Source organism: Macrobrachium nipponense, chromosome 2 (genome assembly GCF_015104395.2).
Source record: "Macrobrachium nipponense isolate FS-2020 chromosome 2, ASM1510439v2, whole genome shotgun sequence".
In the NCBI taxonomy this organism is placed as follows: Eukaryota; Metazoa; Arthropoda; class Malacostraca; order Decapoda; family Palaemonidae; genus Macrobrachium; species Macrobrachium nipponense.
In genome coordinates, this window is record NC_087201.1 from 21,903,924 (window position 1) to 21,921,147 (window position 17,224).

Sequence of the window (17,224 nt, forward strand, 5' to 3'; positions counted from 1 at the left end):
AACTTTACCTTAAGAGGGGCAGATGGTACAATTCAGGTACGAACTTAGGCATACCGAATCTCGTCATCGTCTCCGATTCTTGAAAGCCTGCCCATCTTGAATCTTGAACAGGTTTTCGGCCAAATAACAAACGAATCACTAACACAGATAGGTTTCCCACAATTATATTACAATGTCCGTTTATCGTAACAGAATATTTAACACTATTACTGGTGAAACACGGTCACTTTGAAAGTATTGGGTGTGGGGTGTTAACACTGTGAATGTTTCTTGCTAAATGATTTTAAAACGCAAATTACACAATCTGGTGAATGTAGGTATCGGCAGCGCATTGGTGACAAGGCCTCTGATTAGTCAGAAGAATTGTGGGCGGGTACATTGAGGGGGATGATTTCATACGTATGTGGAAACTAACATTGTATTTTCAGAAAAGGAAAAAAAAAATGTGCAATTATGCGTAACACACACGTGAACAGGATATTGTAATGAGCGGTAAGTGCTAGAAATCAAAGGGGCCAGTTGAAGGGACAATGAGAATTCTGTAAAAACGTAAAACATAGTGTCTTTAATTTCTATGAAACCTAAGGTATTGTGTATATTATTAAAGGAAATAATATTGCAATGAAATGTTGTGTAACCTAACCTAGTAGAACATATTACTTGGCTGGGAGGCAGAGCCCACCTGTACCCTCTCCCCCCCCCCCCCAGTAAAAGAAGACAAATTTGAAGGTAGACTAAGATATAACCAAGATAACTTCACCAACCTAACCTAACCTATCCTAGTAGAACGTGTTACCTGACTGGGGGCCGGGGCCCCCCTGTAACACCCCTTAAAGAAAGCCAAACTTGAAGGAAGGTCAACATAAAGGTTACCATACTAACCTAACCTAAGCTAGTAGAACATATTACCTGACCGGGAGGGCTCCGCCCCCCCGTAAAGGAAGACAAACTTGAAGGCAGACTAAGATATAACCAACCTAACCTAACCTAACCTAGGAGAACATATTACCTGACCGGGGGGCATAAAGAAGACAAACTTGAAGGTAGACTAAGATATAACCAACCCAACTTCACTTACCTAACTTAGTAGAACGTGTTACCTGACTGGGGCCCCGCCCCCCTGTAACCCCCCTTCAAGAAAGACAAACTTGAAGGAAGACCAACATATAGGTTAACATACTAACCTAACCTAACCTAACCTAACCTAGTAGAACATATTATCTGACTCTGCCCCCGTACCCCCACCGTAAAGTAAGACAAACTTGAAGGTAGCCTAAGATATAACCAATGAAAATGTTCTAATAATTAGTAAAATTTTATCCAAAAATTTTTTATGGGTGAGAAAAGATTGTAAAATTATGAGCATAAATAGACAGAGGTGGATGATGGAAAGAGAAGGGAGAAAAGGGTGTAAATTGAAATGTGTGTAAAAGGATATAATGGAATATATATAAGTAGATGTTGCAATAAGGTCAAATTTTTACAAAGAAATTGTTATGGGTATGAAATAGATTCTTAATGATGAAACGCAAACAGTCAGACGTGAATACTGGAAAGGGGAGGGAGTGAGTTGTGTATAAATATTGTATAAATCATGTATGGAATATCCCAAGCAACTTGCAATTTCATGTAACCGACAGGAAGGTAGGTATCGAATCGTCCTAACACCCAATTCTAGTCCAACCACGTAGGCATTTTCAGGTGTCTGTCCTCAATTATAACTTAATATTTCAAGGTATAAATGGTAAAATTATTAGGTGAGGACAAAACAAAACAAATATTATACAAATACTGTGATAAAGGAAACAGGAATAAACACAAATTAGGAAAATGAATTTATGTAACTCAATGTATGGATACCCCCCAATTCTTAACCCAGTCCTATAGCAAAGTAGGGGTCATACTGCAATGTGATTGGCTAAGTACATGTACCTCTCCCGCACACCCCCATTTTTTTTCTCACTAAGTAGTCGGCATTTAGAACAAAAGCTCCCTTACAACACGCGCATGCGTAGTAGGATTCAGTGTTGTAATAGTAGTAGTAGTAGTAGATGGGATTTGGTTGTGAAACGGCTCCACTATCGATGCTTTTGTTATCCCTTATTTTCGTTTGTATTTCGTGTTTTAAATGTCATAAATAATGGGAAATACCACAGTAACACGGCAAAACCTTCCCCCAAGTGGTTTCTCCCCACCCAAAACCCCGGTTCCCACTGGGGTCCCCCTTACAGTAGGATAGAGTTGGGGTTTTGTCCCCACCCAAAACCCCGGTTCCCAATGGGAATCCCCTTTACCGTAGGATAGAGTTCAAAGGTAAATTAGAGTCGTCCGAATAAATATCACTTCAAATTCTTGTTCAGTAGGTAAAACTGCATAGAAAAACAGCAACTGCCATAGTCTGGGCTGCCGCGGATAGGTACCCTAGATCTACCGAAGTGAGTAATAAATATAAAAAAAAATTAAAGCCAAAATGATTAGAAATTGAAATAGAAATAGAAATAGTAGAGACAAAATAAAATAAAAATAGATAAGAAATGGTAAACATGACAAAAAATACTATAATTAAGTTATAATAAAAATGAACATAACAAAAATTACATAAGAAAAGCAATACGGAAAATAGTAAAGAAATGATAATAGAAATGTAGAATATGTAAAAAATTATATGATTATAAAATTGACGAATAAAAATATATGAAAATTAAAATAAAAAGTATTCAAAATGTGCATATGAATAAAAGAAATATGAATATATATATATATATATATATATATATATATATATATATATATATATATATATATATATATATATATATATATATATATATATATATATATATATATATATATATATATATATATATATATATATATAAATGAATAGAAATAATAATAGTAAAGTAATAAATTTATAAAAATGAAAACACAGAAATAAATAGAATAGAGATAACTGATAAAAAGGCTTAGAATATAATAACAATCATAAATTAAGAATGACAAAGGCTATAATAAATCATAAAATAAAGCAAAAACAAATAGGAAAAAGCAGGAACAATAATATATCTAAATAAAGAAACAATAAAGCGAAAAATAAAATAAAATAAAGAAATAAAACTAATAAGAACAAAAAGAAACAACTTTCATGAGTGTAATATACAACAGAAAATATTAGTAGTAATTAAAATAGAAAAAAAATTATTGTAATGATAAGAAAAATCATAGATAAAAAACGAGCACTGAAAGAAGATAAACAATAAAAGAATAGTGATAAGTAACTCAACAAATCATGATATAGAAATGAAAAAAAAATGACAATAACAAAAAAAAGTAATGAAGACTAAAACTAGTGAACAGTGGATATGAAAGTAGATATAAAAATGATAAAGAAAATGGAAATCTGATATTGAAAATACAAAATTGAATTAAAGTTACTAAAAATAATAGAATAAAAAGAAGTGAAAATAAGAATATAGCCTATTCAAATTAAATATAAATAATAAAAATCCCAATCATGACAACTAATATAAAATGTAGAAAATAATAAAAATGGTGATAAAAAATATAATGGCAAAATGAAAATAACGAAAATAAAAATTAAAATGAATAAAATGAAATATAAAACTAATGATTGAAATTATCACTAAAACGTAAAGATAGATAATATCATAAAAAATAAGAGTAATTCTAAGAGATGAGAGAGCTAATAAAATAAAACAAAAATGAAAAGAAAAATGATATTACAAAAATTAAAAATACCAATAAATAAATAAATAGAATTAAAATGAAAATAAAAATAATATAAATATGAGAAATGATATCAAGAATTATGAAAAGATAATAGGATGAGAGTAATGATTTAAAAAAATATGATAATAAGGATAAAGATGAAATATATGATAATAAGAATAAAGGTAAAATATTTATAGTGTAGAATAAAAATAAAATTGTAAGAAATAATTTCGGAAATATGAATAAGAATAATAAAAATAATAAAAGGAGGTCAGATATGAAAATGGGAAAAAATCTGAAATAACAAAACAGTAAAGGAGCTGACATTGACGAATATGAAAGTGGATTCAGGGAAGATCACCGATAATGTGTAATGTTAACTAAAAATAATAAAAATGAAAAGAACGACAAGAAAAATAAATACAAATCAAAATGAGAAAACTTAAATTAAAAAATATTCGTAATAATTAGAAATGAAAATAAACATAAAAGAAAAATTAAAATGAAAATACGAATAAAAAGAGAAATATTTCGGATATACGACTGATTAGCAAGTAAAAACAATGAATGAAAATAGAAATATTACAATGATGATAGAAATTTTACGAGTAATAAGACAAAATAAAAAAAACGCAATAAAATGAAAGTAAACAATAGTTGAAAATAAATAAAAAAAGAAGATTTATTAGCAATAAATCAAAATGATAAAAATGAAATAAAAAGTAATTATTTAATACAGAATAGGTTTAATTTTATTTTTAATTCTTTTTTGTTTTATTACCTTTTTGTTTTCTCTATTGTTTTTTAAATTGTAATTATTTTAGTCCATAATTCTTATTTTTTAAATTTTTATGACTATCATTGTTTTATTCTTTCATTGTTTTACTATTTACTTTTTCATTATATTTGAAATAAAAATAAATAGAATCATGAACATAAAAATACAAATATTAGACATAGAAAAAACACAAAATAATAAAAACTAAAAAAAAATGGATGATAATTTAAGAAAGAAAATAAATGAAAGTAAAAGTAAAAAAACTGTAAACTATAGATACTATTATAAGATGAAAACGAAAATAAAATCACAACATAAATAAAATTGAAATAAGCAGTTAAAAACACAGATTAAACATCAAAATAAAAAAAATTATTTTACTATTTTTTGGATTATTTTGATTATTTCTTATTGTTTTTATAATGTCTTTGAAATAAAAAATTGTAATACATAGGATGATAAAAATATCAGAAATGAAGATAAAAGAAAAAATAATAGAAAGTAAAAACAATAAAGAAATAATAAAAGAAAATAAAAGTAAATATAATGAAATTGTAAACTTTTATTGAAAGTGTGAAATACAAAAATAAAAGTACAAAATAACATAGAAAAAAGGACGAAAAGGTAAAAACCGAAAAAATAATATAAAATCACGATGAAAATATAAACAAATAAATTAGAAAAAAAAACAATTAGCTTAACGTAAAAGTAGATTGTAACAAAAATCAATCATACAATAAAAATCGACGGTAATTACAATAAATGAAAACGACAATGAGAAATTAATCAAGAAAAATAGAAAATATGTACGATGACTAAAAATGAGATTAAATATGAATAAAAATAACAAGAAAAGTAAGATTAGAAATATTAAAGAAAGTAATGCAACATCAATAATCATAGAAGTAAATATTGTAAAATAATGAAAAACAAAGGCAAAATAATCAGGAAAAATAAAAGTAAACGTAGAAAAGTGATATTGGGTGTAAAATTGAAAATGATAAAGATGTAAGTAATAAAATAAAAGATAAAGAAAATAAAGAAGAAATATCTTATGAAATAGAAATGATATAGAAGAATAAAGTTAAGAGTTACAAAAGTGAAAAGTAAAATATTTTATTGATAAAGATAATAGAATTAAGAGAGAATAGGAAAAATTGAAGATGATAGGCATAAAAAATTATAGAAAATGGTTATAAGAAAAATTATAATAAAAATATTACCATTAAAGTAATAATGAAAAAAAAACGACAAAAAAAATAAAATAAAAAAAATGAAAAATAAATAATAAGTGTCTTTCTATTTCATATAGCTTAATTATTCTGTTATTTCATATAGCTTAATTATTCTGTGCTTTTACGCGCATGACTAAGGCCCCGTCCACACGGTCGAGCTTTGGTCGACGAACTTTGTCCGATGTGACGTCAGAAGCAGAGAAACAGCGAGAAAAGTCAGAACTCTGCCGCGGTTTCTCCGCTTCTGACGTCACATCGAACAAAGTTCGTCGAGCAAAGCTTGGCCGTGTGGACGGGACTAAGATTTAGAAGCAGGAAACGTGGCAAACAAAATACAGAGATTACACTGCTATGGTCAAAAGCAAAAATAGATGAGAGACTATAGAATCACACCTACACATCAGGGATAATAATGAAGTAACCATAGTAACCAATGATAAGTTCTTCAGGGTTAGACCAATAGTGAATCACTGGAGAGAGAAGTTTCAAGAATTTCCAATGCAACAAAACTTTTGCATTGATGATCAGATGATGCCTTTTACAGGAAGGCATATATCATGAAGCAATATTGACTACATATGAAGTCCGTAAACTGGGATTCATGATCTTTGCTCCTGGAGACAGTGGGGTCTTATTCCAGATTTTATTCCTTATACAGAGTCCAATTAACCGGTTGATAAAGAAGGTCGTACTCCAGGCCTCTGTGCAACTTTAAACATCGTTTTACACATTGCTGAGACAAACAATGCAAAGATCATCGGCTTCTATATATTGATTATTTTGACTCCAAAAACATCTGGCTGAAAGAGGATTGTGCTAATGGGGGACAGATAGCAACAGATAACGGTATGAAGAAGAAAGGTCGAGGCACTTTTGAGGAATGGAGGTCATTTGGAGCTGGAAGTAAGCTGGCATTAGTCAAATGGTTTGATAATAATGGTGCGACCATGCTCTGCACCTTTGGTGGAAGTAAACAAGTTCATGCTGCAAGCAGAGGCGGACTGGGTCTAAATATTTTGGTTGCCAGGTGACAAGAGCGAAGCCAGCTCCAAACCTCAGCCTCAACACCATAATAGAATTTCCATCACAAGTAAGTAAAACATTTGAAAATGCTTAAGTGGAACCACAGAAAACAAATTGTTGGAGCGTTTAATTTTCACTAATAGTGTAAATAAGTAATGCAATTTTCCATGGTCCTTTGTGTGAGGAATCCACTCGCCATCGGGCAAGATGGCAACCTTGGCTACTCCGTCGCTGACTGCGCGCAAATATGACAAAAGTTTGAGGAAGGTTGTAGTAGAGATTCCAGATGGCCAAACAGAGTAAAAGTTTCCAACAAAAACAGGGGGTGTTAATCTGGTTGAATGTCTTTTATCATTGCACAAAAATCCAGTGCGATCAAAGAAATATTGTCATAGATTTCTCATATGAATGGCATTCCCCATTGATCCTCAGTATGTCTGTCTGAGCCATTCATTAGACAGGGGAATGTACGCCTAAAAGTGGACGCTCTTCTTCAAATGCAAAACGGCAGCAAAAGATGAGAGTCGAGTCGAACCACAGATGGATGTGAGTCTTGGCAAGTAGATCACTTGCAAGGAACAAGAAATCGTCGCCTGTGTTTCAAACGACCTGGAAGGAAAGGCCACGCAAATATCTAGCGTATCAAATGTAATGTTAACTTGTGTCTAAATGAAAGAAACAATCGTTTCCCTCAATTTCATACCTAAAAGTCCCTCTCTCTCCTTTGATATAGAGAGAGGATCTGAAGACTCATAAATTTTTTCCTCTGGTATTATAAAAGTAGATAGCCTTCGTTCCTGCATACATTATATATTTCTTTTCAAGCCCTCACATCAAAATAAAATGTTGTGTGTACTTTTGCTTCGTGAAGCTAATGTTCACTCCCAGTAAGATAATGGACGCTAGTATTTCCAGTTCACCAATTACGAAATAAATCTAGTACAGAATCGATTGGAAAATTTCCCTTCCCTGGTGATCAATATGATGCTAATCTCTACATAATTGCATAGATGTGAACACTGACTTGAATTGTGAGATAAATGATTTCTTACATTTGTCTAATTCAAAGATGTCTAATAGCCAAGGCAATAAATTTTTGAGCCAAGAAAATGTAAGGTCTGATTAAGTAGCAGGACTGTCCAATGGGTGTGGAAGAATGGAATGCTGCTTATGTTGAGACATAGTACTAGTTGGTATTGTAAAGAACTGGAAGGAGAAAAGAGGGAACCGAAGAGATAGATTGTTGAGAGCATCTTGTCACAGTGAGCAGGGAGAGGAAGCTGAAAGTGGTATACTGCTGTTGAATGTGGTTGAACAATCATCGATGAACAAAATTCAACTTGTGCTGGACTCCTGGGAAGCTAATGCTCATGTGGAATGTCACACGAGAGATAAGGTGACAGATGTGTGGATATAGGGAGTTGGGGATATGGCATCTATGCTTTGAAATCGGCCTATTTGCAGATGACACTTACAGAGAATTCATGAATACACCAGCTGGTCGATTTCAAGGGCAATACATATTGTATAAGAGACTGGAATTGGGACTTATCCGTAACCACACATGATGGGCAAAACTCTAACAGAAACAGAAAGGAACAATAAAGAGCCGAAAGCTTATACTTAGACAATATCTTATTGGATGCACCTAAGTACAATTGCAGTAGAGCTCACAAATTACTTCAAAAGGTGAAATTTGATTTCTAAGTCTCTGGAGCCCTTGGTTGGTACACTGTAATACAACGCATATGTTATTTTTATTCACATGGAACTTGCTAATTCCGGATAGTAGAGAGTGAGACATTTACTTTACCCCTACCAAAAATACTCATTTTCTACGATAAGAGCTGATTCGTTCTCTAAAGAAAAGAAAAGAAAGAAAGAAAGAAAAAAAAAAAAAAAAAATATATATATATATATATATATATATATATATATATATATATATATATATATATATATCAATTCAAGCTACAAATGTCCTTTAATATCTAAATTCACTTTACCTCCCAAATGATATATTTTCATATATGTACCAAAGGGGAATTTTTTGTTAGTTGATAATAATTTCGTCCCCCCATGGGATCGAACCACCGTCCAAGTGGACGGGGACAAAATCAGGACAGTCAGTTGGCTGTTTGGATAGCGTCACTGACTGTCCTGATTTCGTCCCCGTCCACTTGGACGGTGGTTCGATCCCATGGGGGGACGAAATTTTTATCAACTAAAAAATTACATATATGAAAATATATCATTTGGGAGGTAAAGTGAATTTAGATATTAAAGGACATTTGTAGCTTGAATTGATATATAAATGGATCACGGTTCGATGTGATAATTATTCATATATATATATATATATATATATATATATATATATATATATAATATAATATATATATATATATATATCCGTGTATCTCGATATTTTGAACTCATAATTATCACAGATCTATCATGCCAACTATACTCTGTTTTTTTTCCATCTGTCCACCGCCTGTGGTGTTTGCGTATGGTAACACTGCGTCCCGGGCTTTCGATAGTTACGCTATGTGTGAGTTTTAGGTAAATAAAAGGATATCTGGGTGTACATTTGCAAATGAAAAGTGTTTTAATAATTTACTGTATGTGAATTACACCGTTAATATTCGAAATAGGATATTATTATAATTGTTGAATGTAAGCTGAATGTAACTATCTAAAGCCCGGGACGCAGTGTTACCATACACAAACACCACAGGCGGGTGGACAGATGGAAACAAACCGAGTATAGGTACTCTTCGGAACCCACATATGACGAACAATCGTTGAAATCTCGGATAAGGATGGTATAAGACCAGAACCACATTCACTAACCTAAATGTTTATTGTATTACCCGAAGCTCTATTGGGAGCTGTTACATGCACTTATATAATTTTATATTTCTGAATATAAACATGAAAAATATGTCAAGAAATACAAAACAGTATGTGTATACTATACTCTGTTTTTTTCCATCTGTCCATCCGGTTGTGGTGGTTGCGCATGGTAACACTGCGTCCCGGGCTTTAAATAGTTACGCTATGTGTAAGTTTTAGGTAAATAAAAGGATATCTTGGTGAACATTTGCAACTGAAAAGTGTTTTGATAATTTACTGTATGCAAATTACACTGTTAATATTCGAAATATGATATTATTTAAAGCTCGGGACGCAGTGTTACCATGCGCAAACACCACAGGCGGATGCAAAAAAAAAAAAAAAAAAAAAAAAGGAGTATCGTCCTGGCCTTAGCTAGTAACCAGACTTTACCATCCTAGCCTCATTAGGGCATTTATTTTATCATAATTTCTGAAAACAATTTTGCACTGATAGCATAGAGCCTACTATTTTTTATACGTAGCATATATGCTATCTTTCATGGGTTGTGGAGAAAATATTACTAATTTTATGAAAAAAAAAATTGCGCAGAGCATCCGCTATTTTTTAAGGCTATGAAGAAAACTTGATAACTTTGTTCTATGAAGAAAAGCTTTGCACAGATCATATACTATTTTTTAAAGGTTATGGGGAAAACTTCATAAAGACAGCATATTCTTTCTTTTTATTGTATATGAAGAAAACTTGACTTTGATAGCATATATTAATTTTTGTAAGTTGTGAAAAGACTGCGCAATGATACCATAAACTATTTTCATAGGCTGGGAAGAAAATTTTAAATTGATAGCATATATAAATGCTTTTTTGGTTATAAAAAAAACTTTTCAAGGAAAGTCAGATAGAAGAAAGAGAATACGAACGAAGGAAGTACAGTAAAAGGAATGAAAGGGGTTGCAGCTAAGGGCCGAGGGAACGCTGCAAAGAGCCTTCTTATATAATGCTTACAGTGCACCGCATGAGATGCACTGACTGCACTACCCACCTACAGGGTCCTCACATGTAATTTTGCTAGAATAAAAAATAAAAAACGAACAATAATTTGGGTCTTAATATTTAAGCAACTGCTCCTATAAACTCAAGCCAAATTCAGTTCAGTTATTTTGTTTATAACATATTTGTTTAATAAAATCTCTTACCTGAAATATTATTTTAAAAACATCTGTTACCCCTGGCACCTTTGAGGTTAAGTTTTCGAATGATGCTTTTCAGCCCTGCCTTAAATGCCCTCATACTCACTTGGGGGTTAATAAATATTTCATTGCTATCTGTAAATGATGTGGAGAGGAATGGCAGGGAAGAGTGAAATTGGGCCAAGAAGACATAAAGAGGGTTGTTAGCTCCTTCAAATATCTTGGTTCTGTTACGAGTGAGAATGGAAAGCTGGATGCAGAAGTCAGTAATAGAGTTCAGTGTGCATGGGTGAATTGGAGAAAGTCATGAGGGATACTCTGTGACAGAAGGAGGATCAGTGCAAAAGTTAAAGAAAGTTTTATGAAAGCGTAGTTAGACCAGCCATGCTCTATGGGGCAGATACTTGGCCAATAAAGAGAGAACAAGAAAGAAGAATGGAAGTGGCCGAGATGAGAATGCTGAGGTGGATGTGTGGTGTCACAAAAAGAGATAAGATCCGGAATGTATTGATCAGGGGGATAGTCAAAGTATTGGAGGTTCCACAAAAAAAAAGAAAAGCCCAGGAAAGAAGACTGAAATGGTTTGGTCATGTCATGAGGAGAGAAGATGAACACGTATGTAAAAGGGTTATGAACATGGAGGTGGAGGGGAGAAGAGGGAGGGGAAGGCCAAAGTTCAGGTGGAAAGATAAATTACTGAAAGACATGAAGGAAAAGGGTCAAAGAGAACAAGAAATACAGGACAGAGAAAAATGGAGAAGGCTGACAAGAAACAGCGACCCCATATAGAAATGGGAAGAGCTGAAGGCAAAGAAGAAGAAGATATGTCTCTTTTAGTATTACTTTTATATTACAAGACCTTTCAATTATTAGTAGACTTCATGTTCAGAGCCAGCCTTTGTAACTGAAGCGGTCGTTCGTTGTTTATGGATTTAATTGTTCGAAGGAGATCTACTCGACCTTGACATAAAAACGCATCATTTCGATTCCCACAGGAGTTTTAGTCATTGCGCTGGTTGTTTTTTAAAACCAAAGATTTTGAAGTGCCCATTAGTTCCTCCCTGGACGAGTCGGTTGCGTACCTGCCTACCGTTCTGGCAGCCCGAGTTCGCTCCCATCTGCACCCAGCGCAGAATCAGAGGAATGTAGTATTTCAGGTGATTAGAAACTCATTTGTCGACATAATGTGGTTTAGATCCCACGATAAGCCCTAAGTCCCGTTGCTAGGTAGCCTATTGGTTTCTAGCTACGTAAAATATCTATGTAATCCTTGGGGCCAGCCCTAAGAGAGCTGTTCATCAGCTCAGTGGACTGGTCAAACTTATATACGTGTACTTAACTTGGAAGTCCCAATTCCAATTACCGTAAAACTTTATGTTAGGAAGGAAAATGTCAAAATTCATTCTCAAACCACCAACTGTTTCGCATCTTCTTATAGAATGTGTACTATAAAAAAAAACTGTTGCTTTCTTAAACAATCAAACTACTTCCACACAATTGCCTATTCCTTAACAACCTATCACGTACCCGGAGCACCCCCCACCCCCCACCCGCCGTTCTCTCTCCGTTTTAAAATATTTTCTTCTTCTTTTTTTCTCTAAAGTGTTTCTTTCATCGTCTTTGAGTATTGTTTTAAAATCCGATACAGTTTTCAACCACATCTTTTGAGAGTAAGTCCGGCCATACATTTTTTTCGTTGCACATTTTTGATGAGGTTTGCGTATTTCTTTTTTATGTAATTATTTTCCACGTAGCATATGTATAGTTTGTCCATATTCAAGAATTCAAGAGGTTATCTATAGTTTTTGTCAAACCAGATGTTTACTTTTAGTCATTAAAAACACTTTTAAAGAATATATTTTGATAAAATGTTTCTTTCTCAGGGTAAGGTTATTAAGATTGTCCAATTTTTTTATGTTGCTGTAGCTTATTGTGTGTGTGTGTTTTTTTGTAATGGGAACGCATTCTCGAAATTTTGGTACAGATAAATTCGAGATAATTCCAGCAGGTCTTGTCCACCAACGCAAAGACCTCACACGTTATATGGACACTTCAGCTTTGCGCTTTTCAATTCTGAAATTTACACTTATTATTACAATAGCGCAGAGGTTTTCAGCCTTGTTTTTCACCACGTACCCTTTCGGGTATTTTTAATGTCAGTAATGTGCCCTCTCCACTTTGTATATAGAAAGCAAAACAATGTCACAAAAAAATTCCACTGCGCATATTTGCAAGCATCATCAGTATCATTGTAAACACAAAGAATCTATAAAAATAAAGAAAATGATCTGCAAAAAGAAAATACATTATTATTACATCAACAGCAGAGGGAGTTAATGAGATGGCAGAAACTTTTTTTCATCAGCCAGCCTAGTCAGCCGGGAAGGAGTTTTTGCTAAAGCACATCGAAAGTCGGCTTCCACATTCATCCCAGACTTCACTATGAGATTCACAGCCGGTCTCCCGATGTTTGTCCGTAATAGAACTTTATCAACGTACCTGACAAAGATGACACTTTGTCACAGGGTATCTTAAATCCCTACCTAATTTTTGACTGTATTCTGTATTACGAAAGTTGCATGATTCTGGTAATTATAAGAGTAACACCGACTTCTTGTAGACATCGCCACCAGTCAGAGGAATGGCTTTCGAAGATATAAGATGTAACTTTTGACGTCATTAGTTTGCCTCCTCCTCGATGGATAATTGGTTATTCGTGAAAAAGTTTCCACCTCTGGCAACAATGAAATACAACCAATACTCCTTGTTTACACTTTGTAGTAGTGGTAATAGTAGTAATAGTATTAGTAGCAGTAGTATATAGGATTTATTCCAAGAGGTCGAGTGCTAGAATCCTTGAAGAAAAGGATTTCCACAAGTAATCCGAGAAATTACTTTCTATCACTATTTCTCCATTGAAAAATTATATAACTAAAAATCAATTAACAAAGTGAAGAAAACTTTGACATTTGTCGTAACTCCTTTGATATTTTTCCTAATATGACAGTGACAATCATTTTAATAAGTAGAAAATTGCATAGGATTAGATTGGATGATAGAATTTAGACTTCAAGCCAAGCACTGGGACCTATAGAGGTCATTCAGTGATGCATTATAACTCATGATAATTTTTTTAGTGGCAAAGCAAGTTTTAATGTTCCACAAGTTATATTTTACTAATAAATCGACAACTATTGCTTTATAGAGCATATATAATTATCTTTCTGCACCTTACGGAAGTCAACAAATGACGAAAACTCGGTAGCCTTGGATGTCCGGGTGTACCTGACCCAAAAAAGGGCCCTATTATTCATTGACCTGTTCAAGCTTACGCAGTGTTTGCCACGGGCCTCCTCACTTCTAAAGAATTGTGTGTGTAGAATTACAAAAGCTGTCCTGCAACCACAGGGACAATGACTTATCATAGCCGCCATTGTTGAAGCCTTGACAAGGTACGAAAATTCATTTAGAATTTCAGAGACAGCTGTTTGTCGTCATCACCTTGTGGGAGGAGTCATGACGTCATATGTTTACGTCACATATAACTTTGATCCCATACATTAGAATGTTCCAGCACTGGCTTCGGCTGCTTTATTTTACTCTTATGAATATACTTTTTTCTAATATAAGTAATAGAGAATGCTGCCGAAAATTAGGTAGGGCTGTATAGTATACTATGGCTAAGTAATATCTTTGTCAAATGCGCAGAAAAAAAGTTATTCCAGAAACACACCGGGACAAAGGCTCTGCATCTCTTTGTAGTTGTGATTTTATGACAAGTAAGCTGGAAAACCCAGTTTCTCACACAAACTACATTGCTGGGAAAAGCTCCTCTGTGACATGTGGATATGATTTGGATATCTGACACCAGAACCTCACTAAAGGCTTTTCCTCAAATAGATCACAAGTACTGGAGCCATTCATAAATTCACTAAACTCTTCCTTTAATAGCATCATTAACAAAAGCAACATCTGTATGGAAAGGGTCTCTTAATTAGCTTACGTTTCCTTCAGACGCATCAGGAAAGTATCTGTCCATTTCATTTTGCAGTGAGGAAAGACAATCCACTCTATGAAGCTTACCATCTGAACGATACAGTAAAGGTGTCCTGCCTGTCAGAAGGTGGGCGGCCAGTCCCCTAACCCTAACAAGAACGTACCCCACGACAGACCCTTGGCTTACCAACTGGGGTACGCGTACCCCAGGTTGAAAACCTCTGCATTAGCAGATCCTGAAAAATTTAATGGGAGCGCCACCCATTTTCATATATACATACATATAAACATATATATATATATAAACATATATTATATATATATCTATGCATATCAAGATTATTCATTGTATTAAGAAAATCAGGTACATTCACACTGCCGTTTACAAAACAACAACAATCACCTACATATCTTACTCAAAAAACCCTGGAGAATAGATTCCTTGGAATAAGCCTAGCCTAAAAAAATACCATGTAGTTATCAGAAAGAAAGAGTTAAAAGGGGGTTTCCCTTAGCCATGCCAAATATTTATTCATAGAGGTACCATAGACCATTGAAGGTGAATTTACTATTTTTTTTTATACAAAGGGTAATTAATATTAATTTAATATTGACATCGATAAGTGATTGTAAATTATGCAAAGCTAAATGTTCTGATAGATATTGAAGTAAGTCATCAATAGGTACTTTAGTGAATAAAGATGTCACATCAAAACTATAACTGGTTCACTTAAGGTCGATTTTTGGATGAACCTTATGCTTACGAGACGTTTATTTGGCGGCCGCTGATTGGCTGGTACCGGGAGGTAGGCAGCTCCCAGCCAATCAGCGGCCGCCAAACAAATGTCTAGCAAGCATAGGGCTCACCCGAGAATCTACGTTAAGTGAACCAACTATAGTTAGTTTATCTGTATTGGATAATTTAATACAGAACAGTCTTAGAACATAAATCAATAGAATTTTGTGACTGAGAGTTTGAAGTAGCACCTAAGATGGGTGACAGTAATTTAACTAAATATTTAGATAATTTATAACTAATAGAACCGGTTGGACTGATAATGGAACGTAGAGGAAAATCTCTCTTATGGGTTTTGATTAATCCATACATTGAAGGCACCTTGTATGGTTTTTTTAGTTAAAAATTGGCATAGCAATTTATATATATATATATATATATATATATATATATATATATATATATATATATATATATATATATATAGTAATTGCTTTATTCATCAAAGATATCAGGCGCTGATGCTATTTTTGGAATTAACCTGCTAGTTCAAAGGGTCAAAAGTGCTTTTTAAATTGATACCGGGAGCTATCCATGTATGTAGTAAGATTCCCCTCCCCCCCACCCCCCTTGGAAAATATGCTGCTGGCGCCCCATGTCTTAACACAAAAGTATTCAGCAACAAAAGCTAAAACAAGCAGCATACTTAAATACAGACAAACTTAAAAACACAGGGTACTGACCTACTGTTCAGAGGCTAAGAACAAACTAAGAATATAATATAGTACGAAGATTTTTTAAGGCATTCAGAGTTAAGATATAAGGGTACTAAAGCGGTCGTTTGACAATTCAATGAATGAACAGGTTGTTTAATATTCAATGTTTCCAAAATGAGTAGTGCTTGCGACTCGCTTGTGTGCCCAGTGATTATAAAATCGTCATGTCTGATTCCTGTTTTGCATTTCATAATATGATACAAATGTTAGAAGATACTGAATTAGCTAAGCGGCCTCCCGTTCTATAACAAATGTTTTTACTGTGGAGGCAAAATGGTAGCCCGAGGGAACGACACACTGCATTACTGATGAGACAGGCGAGAGCGCAATTCAAACTTGCTCTTAAGCACTGCAGGTTAAATGAAAAACAACTAAGAGCCGATGCAATGTCGAGAAACTTAGAATCTGGTGATTATCCTAGTCTTTGGAAAGATATCCAGTCCTTAAATCCCAAAACTAAAAAGCTATCACAGAGAGTTGGGGAAGCAGTCGGAGACGAGGCTATCGCAAGTATGCCGGGCGATCACTTCAACAATATCCTGAATTGCATAAATGATCAGGATTCCCGAAGGGATGTAGATAACCTCCTTACTGACAACATTCAATTTCATTTTGCAGACCGCATTACGCCAGGTAACATCAGCGATGCCATAACCAGCCTACCTAATAATAAATCGCTCGGCTGTGATGGTCTTCCTGCAGAGCCTTTCAAATTCTGCCTTCCGATAATTTACATTTTGCTAGCGGCCCTATTCAGTGCGTGCATAATTCACCGGTTTCTTCCAGACTCCCTACTCTTAGTTCACTTGATACCATTAATCAAAAACAAGCTAAAGGATGCAGCTGACCCTGGCAACTACCGGCAAATTGCAATCACAACGATCGCATCGAAGATACTT